Below are 7,716 nucleotides of genomic sequence, written 5' to 3'. Positions count from 1 at the left end.
TTGAAAAACTGTAATGAAGGAAATCATTTGGGTAGCTCTCCCTGGCAAAGAATCCCTTTCCTTCTCTTTACAGAAAGTGCTGCTTGTGTGTTTTATGATTCACTCACATGAAACCTCATTCAAATCCAAAATTATCCGAGCCTTCACTTAACACTTTATGGTCATACTGTAAGATGTGGGAGATGGAAAGTATGTGGAATATATTGCTATTTAAAGTTTCTAAGCCTGCTCGGCTTTGAAAGTTTGAAGACTCTACTGAGATCATAGTGGAAAAAGTATGTGAGGGTGGGAAAGTGGTCTTCAAAACACTTAATATGCTATTATAAAGACTGTAAAATGAGATCACTAAGATGGTTTTCAAATACCGAGTCTCCTGCATACTAGGGCTCTTCTGGCCTAAGAATTCACAAAATTGGATTCACAAAAAATGTATGCTTTAATGCTGTACATAGTAAAAATGGTCAAGGTTAAACTTTTGGTAGACAGTTGACCTACCGTATAGCTGCAGCGGTTAGATTAGATAGTGCCATTTAACTGAATATCTGGCTATAAATGTCGCTTATAAATCCACTCTTCAAAGACACAGGTCACCATGAGCAAATTCAGAGAGCAAATCAGAGATTTTGCTTTCTATGCCATGCTTATTTGTGCATCTTTATTAACTCCAGTGCACACTGAATATTCTCAGTAATAAATAAAGGCTTTCTTAAGCAAATATTTTTGTTGAAAAGCGGGTTTCCAATGGATAGTATAAATGCTGAATAGTTCTTAAAGCTTTGACCCAGAGGATGAATTAAAGGAGAAGACGGGCACCAGTATGGTTATATGAAATGGAAAACCACAATTGCAGTTTATATTAAATTAAAAAAGTGAGGTTATGTTAGGTTATAAGGGTTAACCATAGTTAACGTTTCCTTGTGCAGATGTTAAGAGTTATTAGGATAGTCACCTCATACTTTGAAATGTGTCTCACAGTCATGGCTAGCATGCACCTTCTTTATGGCTCTGAACAGAAAGAGAGCAAAATGTTGTATTGTAAACATAGCAGTGTCATTGTAAGCTGTAAGATTTAGCTGTTGTAATTTGGTCTATGGCCACTGTTTTAGGTGACTCATCAGATATTCACAGCACTTTGAGAGGCTAGGTTTCACGAACACAGGGCACGCAGAACAGTTGCTTTCCTTCCTTTGGCACACCTTTGGGCAGCCTCTTATTAGGCAAGCATGTAGAGTGTGTGTCTGTGCACAGCACTGTCAGAGGGATGCTAGTAAATGTAATTTCAGATAATGGGACTTCAAAGTGGCGATCCTCCATGCTGCCTATGGCTTAGCTGCATTAAACAACATACTTCTCTTTATCCAAGTGCTCCGCCGGGAGTGGTGGACACCACTGCTGTCCTTCCAGAGTGACAGGACAAATAACTCGCCGGTGAGAGCACTGGTTGCTTTAGAGAGCAATGGAAATGAGAGCAGTGCCTATTAGGAGATGATGTGGGTATCAGAAAACTCAGCACAGGCTGGCTGGCAAGACTTCCAGCTTTCTGAAGCACACAGTGACTTAAAGCAAAAATCTGCAATATAGTATATTTTTCAGTAATTGTTTATTTTGTTTTGGAATAAAAAACCCAAACCCTCTTAATATTACCTAATACATCACTAATGAATTATGGAAGTTCTTCTGAACCTGGCAGAGCACATGCAAAACGAATCGTGTGCCCAAGCCAATGATGTAATTGGTGTGCCATCAGCCTGGGAGGTACTAGACATGCCATGGTAAGAGTAGAGCAGTTGTGGGTGCATTGCGTGCACCATGTTGGGTCCGTGAAGCTGGCAAGTTCGATGGAGCATTCTGCAGTTTTGGTTGCAGAATTCTCAGGTTTGGGCCAAAGAAATCATGAAATGAAACACAAGAATGAATTCAGTAAATTTGCTTGTAGTAAATTTCATGAGCTAGACTGTATCTCTTAATTTTACAGTATGTCTGCCCTGTAGGATGCTGAATTCCTTTCAGTTCAGAAGTAATAATTTAAATTTCATTGCATTCATTCATACACTTCTTTAAACCATTTACTCATTCTATGGAATTGATATTTTCAAGGCTGATGCCACATTTTTATTGATTGTTCTTTATCATTTGAGAGAGCGGTCCCCTCTTAGAACCTTGCCTTTTAAAAAAAAAGATAGTTTTGAACTACTGGTTTGATGAACTGAAATAAATAAATGCCTTTTTTCTTTTAAATAAAACAGCTGCCTGAAATAACAACTCTGATTTAAAAAACACTGTATTTATGCTTCTCTGTGTCCTACTCACTAGCTTACGGGTTGAAAGTCACAAGCAGAATGTCAACATTGCCAGATTCTGCATCTGGATATTTGATTTATTTGACAAACATGCAACATCCAAAATATCTAGGCGTATCGCCAGAGACTGTTTAGATGTTGGTGCAGGGGAACACACGATGTTCTTAACAGATCAGTGTCCAGTCACTCCCCCAGAACTGCCTGTTTCTGGTTGTCTTGGTTTGTGTTGATCCTGTGTGGTTTGAGTGAAGCACTCCTCTATCAGTTTTCTTCCACAGAAATAAAGATGATTGGGGATGCTGAAAATGTCTTCTTTTCTCTGCAGGTGTAGTAATATAGTAGTCATGAATCAGAGCTAGAAGAAACTGAGTTAAAGAGCCAAAAGTAAATCAAGTCAATGAACTACAAGGAAATCAAGACAGTGGAAGAAATTTTATCTTCTTAACTCAGTAACCAAAGTCAGTGAGCCACAAATCCTACTTCTGATGATCATTTTTGCCTCTTCCATGCACTCTGTTTATGGAATATGAAGACCAAAAAAAGAAAAAAGCAGCTAGCTAGCTTTATGCATCTTTATAGCATCATATAGAAGCAAATTGTGCACTCATAAAAGTAATTGTGCAGAACTAGGTTTGTCATAATCCATATGAGCACACAAGATGTGAAAAGGCTAAGCCTATTATTTTTGTTTCTTTAATAAGACCAGTTGCTTACACGGTATTTATTTAAATAATTGCAACCATCTTCTTCCCCCACCCCTGCTTTTTCCTTTTGGAGGGAAAGAACTCCTAGAAATAACTAGTGTCAGCTGTGAATTCTGGAGGAGAAGCCAAGAATATAAAGCCCATGCAAGTGTGGACAGATCTGACCCTCCCGGGGAACGCGGCGACACAGTCCCTTTCCCCCGCCCTGGACGGGGCGAGCAGGCTGGTGTCAGCAGCACCTTTTACAGAAGTCACACGGGGAGCCAAGGGACTGATTTTCCCTGCAGCTGCTCCTGAGGGTCAGCCAGACCTTGCCGCGGGTGAGGGTGCACTTTTGCCACCCCTGCTTTGACAGGACAGTGTCTGGAGCCTGCTGACAAGACACGGTGTTCCCGTAGCACCCCTGTCAATGTGGGCGCCCGTGTTTACGTTGCTCAGCATGGAGCGTTCTGTGCTAGCCCACGGCTTGTGCCCTGCTGTTAGCATCATCCCTGGAGCGGCCCCGTTTGCAAAGTCTGCACTGTACCTTGTTGGCAGCACTGTGTTGTGTTCAACATTGCTGAGTGATGGGGGACTAAACTGAAAGCAAACAGATGGCACCCATTGCCTCAGAGCAAATTAAGTAGACGGCACCGTGACGAGGTTCCTTGCTACGTTGCACCGGCTGCATCCATGGCACATGCTGCTGCCACTGATGAATCCCAGCAGTTTTTATTTTTCAACAAGCTACATTGCTTTTAAGTTTTATTCAGTCTTCATCTTTTTGTGGCAGCGCTAGCCCTAAGGCTTCTTGGGTGCCTGGGTTAAAATTTACGAATGTGAAACTTCTTAAAGGTCACCAGAGCGCTTGCTCCTCCTGTCAACAACTTGCCTTGCACAAGGGCTGGATAAAAGCGTTTGGTTCGGTTCCTGGGTACGATTCAGAGCACCCTAGAATAATCCTATAACAACATTTTGAAACCCCTTATTCAAACTGTCACCATATTTAGAAAGATCCATGGGCTGCAGAAACAGAACATCTTCTTATAAGGTTGGAAAATACAACAGCGTGTCCAAGTCCAAAATGTCCTTGTCTGAACTCGCAAGATCTCTGTTTTGTGTAACCAGTCAACAGACTTCTGGATCACATGAATCAAAGCTGTTGCTCATCCACAGCCTGCTCGGTCCACGTGTGCCTGTGTTTGGGGTGCAGGCACACGTTACCCCATGGACGCATGCAGGTGAGGGAGGTGATGCAGGCTGATGGGGAATTTGCTCCATCAGAGGTTCCTGAAGGGCTCTCACTGCATTCAGCGAGGGACTTGCCTGTTGCAATGCACTTACAAGCTGCAGATTGCACTATTGAGCTGAAGATATCCGTGAGTTCATCAGGGATGAGATGCCTGGCTTCTCTCTTGGTGGCTGCTTGGATGCTCGGGGTAGAGGGGCCAGTTGCCAGTGCAAAATTTGGGTTCCTTCCTTCTCCCTGCGCTGCTCTTCACTTGTAATAATAGCAACTTCTCTTCTTCCCCTTCAGATCGCTCACAGTGAGCCAAGGAGAAAGAAATGACTTGGAGTATTTTGTATTTATCAACTAGTTGCCAAGAGAGTAAGGTTTAGCACAGCAGAGCTTGCCTTTTGCAGCAGCAAATAAATGGAAGCGATGTGCTGCTTGTACTCTGTTTCAACCCTACGCGTGCTCTTAAGTGTACTTTTTCTTGTTTCTTCTGGTATTGCCAGAAGTCTAGTTAGTATTAGGGCATGCAAAATCATGGAAGAGTACCAAAAATATGCCAAAGAAGTGAATGTTTTTTAAAATTACTTTCTAATTGCATATGGTAAGCAAAAAGGATCAGCACAAGTGCAGGGTAATACAGCCTTCATTAGAACAGTGTTTCCATATGTTAGCTACATGAAAATGATGTTTATAAGCCATTTAAAGCTTAATTTTTTTTTTTTTTTCAGTGGAGGGGTGATTGTGGGACAGTTCTAGGATGTGTTATCTCACAGGTAAAAAAGATATGAGTTCACTGCAGTGTACTCCAATATTAATCATTCCTGTGTATGCTTTTAATGTGTGATAAAATCACCTTCAAGGTAAGTCAATTTGCATTCATTGTGAGACACTTCAAGGTAACAGTGCTGAAGTACCTTAAAATAGTTCCCATATTGCAACTGCCTATTTACTAGGTCATACCATGAATAAAAAGTAAGTTTTACACTAGGAATTCACAAGTCTTCTATCTAATCACTAGTCCTGGTGTTTTTTCAATAAAAAGATGGTTCTGGGGAGAAAATGTATAATGGCTTTTCAAGTGCATCCTGGGAAGGCATTTCGGGTCAAAAAGGCAGATGAAAGGGATTTTCTTTGAGGAAATCCAGCTTTATTGGTGGCATAGCATATAAGAGCAAATACAAGCACAAAAAGAAGTAGGATATTTTGAAGCGTTAAAAAGTTTGAATAAAATACAGGAAAGGGAAGACAGCGAAGGGATTAAGAGAAGACTGTTACCTCCTTTGGATTGCTTTGAATTATAAGGGAAAAAAAGAAGTGAAAATCAGAAAGAAAAGCAAGCACCGTTTTGTGGTTTGAAAGTTGAGCTACGTTGTTCTACTTCTGCACAGGCTAGGCATTGTTTTCTTCATTTGTTTTGTTTGGGAGGATAGCTTTATCTGGCACAACTGACGAATCACTTTATTGCTTTAGAGGTGCGCAGCTCTGTCACAATAAATGGTGTTCGATGCACTAAAAAAATAATGGGCAGCAGTAAAACTGTCTGTCCTGTCTTAGCCTGTTAAAAGATAGGTAAGAGGAACATTTAGTTTAATTTGTGGGAGATAATTGTAAAACACTGACACAGGTTTCTTTTTGTTTACACCACGTATTTAATATTGAAATGATTTTTTTAAATTGGAGATGAAGATGTTATGGTCATCTAGCCCCTTAGCAATCCAAACCAGGTAAAACGGGCTGCTTACAGAAGAAATGGACCGGCGTTGACAGACTTAACTGATTTAGGGTAGGCCCCCAAACAAGGGTGTAAATAATAAAAAAATCATTCCTTAATCAGAAGTCATTGCCCAGAGAACACTCTACACCTTTTACAGGGCTACCGAACCACAGAGGGATTTATTAAATTCTGTTTCCTAGCTGATGGGCAACTGTGACAGATTTGCCTTGGCCGTCTTTAGTGGGAAGTTTCATTTTGGTTCCAGGCAGTCGACTGATGCAAGGCCTTGCTTAGATCTGGGCAATTGAATTAATTTTTGGATAAAAATGAATAATATAAGGTTTTGCAATAATTTTTCCACTCCTCCTGCATCCTCTCCATGCATTCAGCCAAAAACAAAAGTATCATATCTCCTTTGAGAAAGATTGAACAGCATTACACTCATCGGTTCATTTTAGAAATAACATTTATTAAACCAATAAGGAGCTAACGGGTCCTGGCCTCCTCATCCCCATGCATTTGTTGGAGAGCTGGCGAGTCAAAGGCACGCTTTAGCCTGGCAAGACCGGAGACGGAAGGTGGGAGCTGCGCGGGAGCGATGGGGACCACTGTGCACTTGGTCGTTCCCTCTGGTGTCCCCAGCTGGAAACCCTGCAGGGAGCTGCTCATGGTAGATGGGGTGCACCATCTGAGAGAGATTTGGGGTTTTCTTGTATAAGGCATCAGACTCTGCTGCTGGAGCGGCAGAGAATTAACGCAGAGTGCCAGGCTTTGCTCTTTAATATTAGTTACTGGATGTGCTTTTTTTTTAAAAAAAATTGTATATTTCTACCTCCCTAAAAATATATCTCCTAAATGACTTATTTTTATGTAACCTTTGAAGCTCTCTGTTCTAGGTCATTATCTTTCATGCAAATATGACAAACATTTATTACATCAAGGTGCCTGAGGCAAACTCAAAATGCAGCGTCCTTCTGAACTCTGAATCTTCCCCATTATGAGCTGGATTAGATGAAAGGTACACTGTTCAACTCAGATTTTGTGACAGCACCTGACCTCTACTCAGAATCTACCGCTCTGTCCTAATGTCCACTAGGTCAGGAGACAGGGAGATCCAGCTCTAAAAATAGCATGCTGTAGCTAGGTGTGGGAGTTCCAGGAGTGAATGATTGCTCAGAGAAGAAATAGGTTACTTTTCTCCTAGTTCCAGGATATGGTCTGGAGAGCAGGTGGAACGTGCCTGACAACATGCCTTTGCAAGTGGCTTTCACTAAAAAAACAAAATCTAGGAGCTGAAATCCACGGTAACGGTCATGTAGTGCAACTCCTTGTACCTCCTCAGGTCTCTGTGGATCTCAGAAGGGGAGCTCTGCTCAAAATCCATGACATATCAGACATCTGGCCTCTACATCCCCAGGAGCAGTTGTCCTCCTGCAACACTAGCCTACTGAAAATCTGCGTTGGCCATTTTCTGTAGAGTTGCCCATTGCTGTGTACATGGAGTCACAGGAGTTGGTTCCAATCGGCAGCATTCACCTAGGAAAAGACATTTTCCTGTGGAAAGCTGTTGCTGGGTGGATGCCCAGCTTCATGGACTGCTTCTGGAGACCCTTCTTGGGTTCTGCAGCTGAGCTTCGTGCTTGTGGCCATGCTGTGGAAAGCGAGTTTATGGCGAGTTTGTGGTTAATTCCTGTAAAACACAAAAAGGCTTAAATCTAGAAAGGGGTTACAAAGTGCTAGATACATGTTTTAGCTAGATAATTGCCAGAAAAGGTGTTGATC

This window comes from Nyctibius grandis, chromosome Z, assembly GCF_013368605.1.
Source record: "Nyctibius grandis isolate bNycGra1 chromosome Z, bNycGra1.pri, whole genome shotgun sequence".
Classification (NCBI taxonomy): Eukaryota; Metazoa; Chordata; class Aves; order Nyctibiiformes; family Nyctibiidae; genus Nyctibius; species Nyctibius grandis.
Note: the sequence above shows the minus strand (reverse complement) of the source record.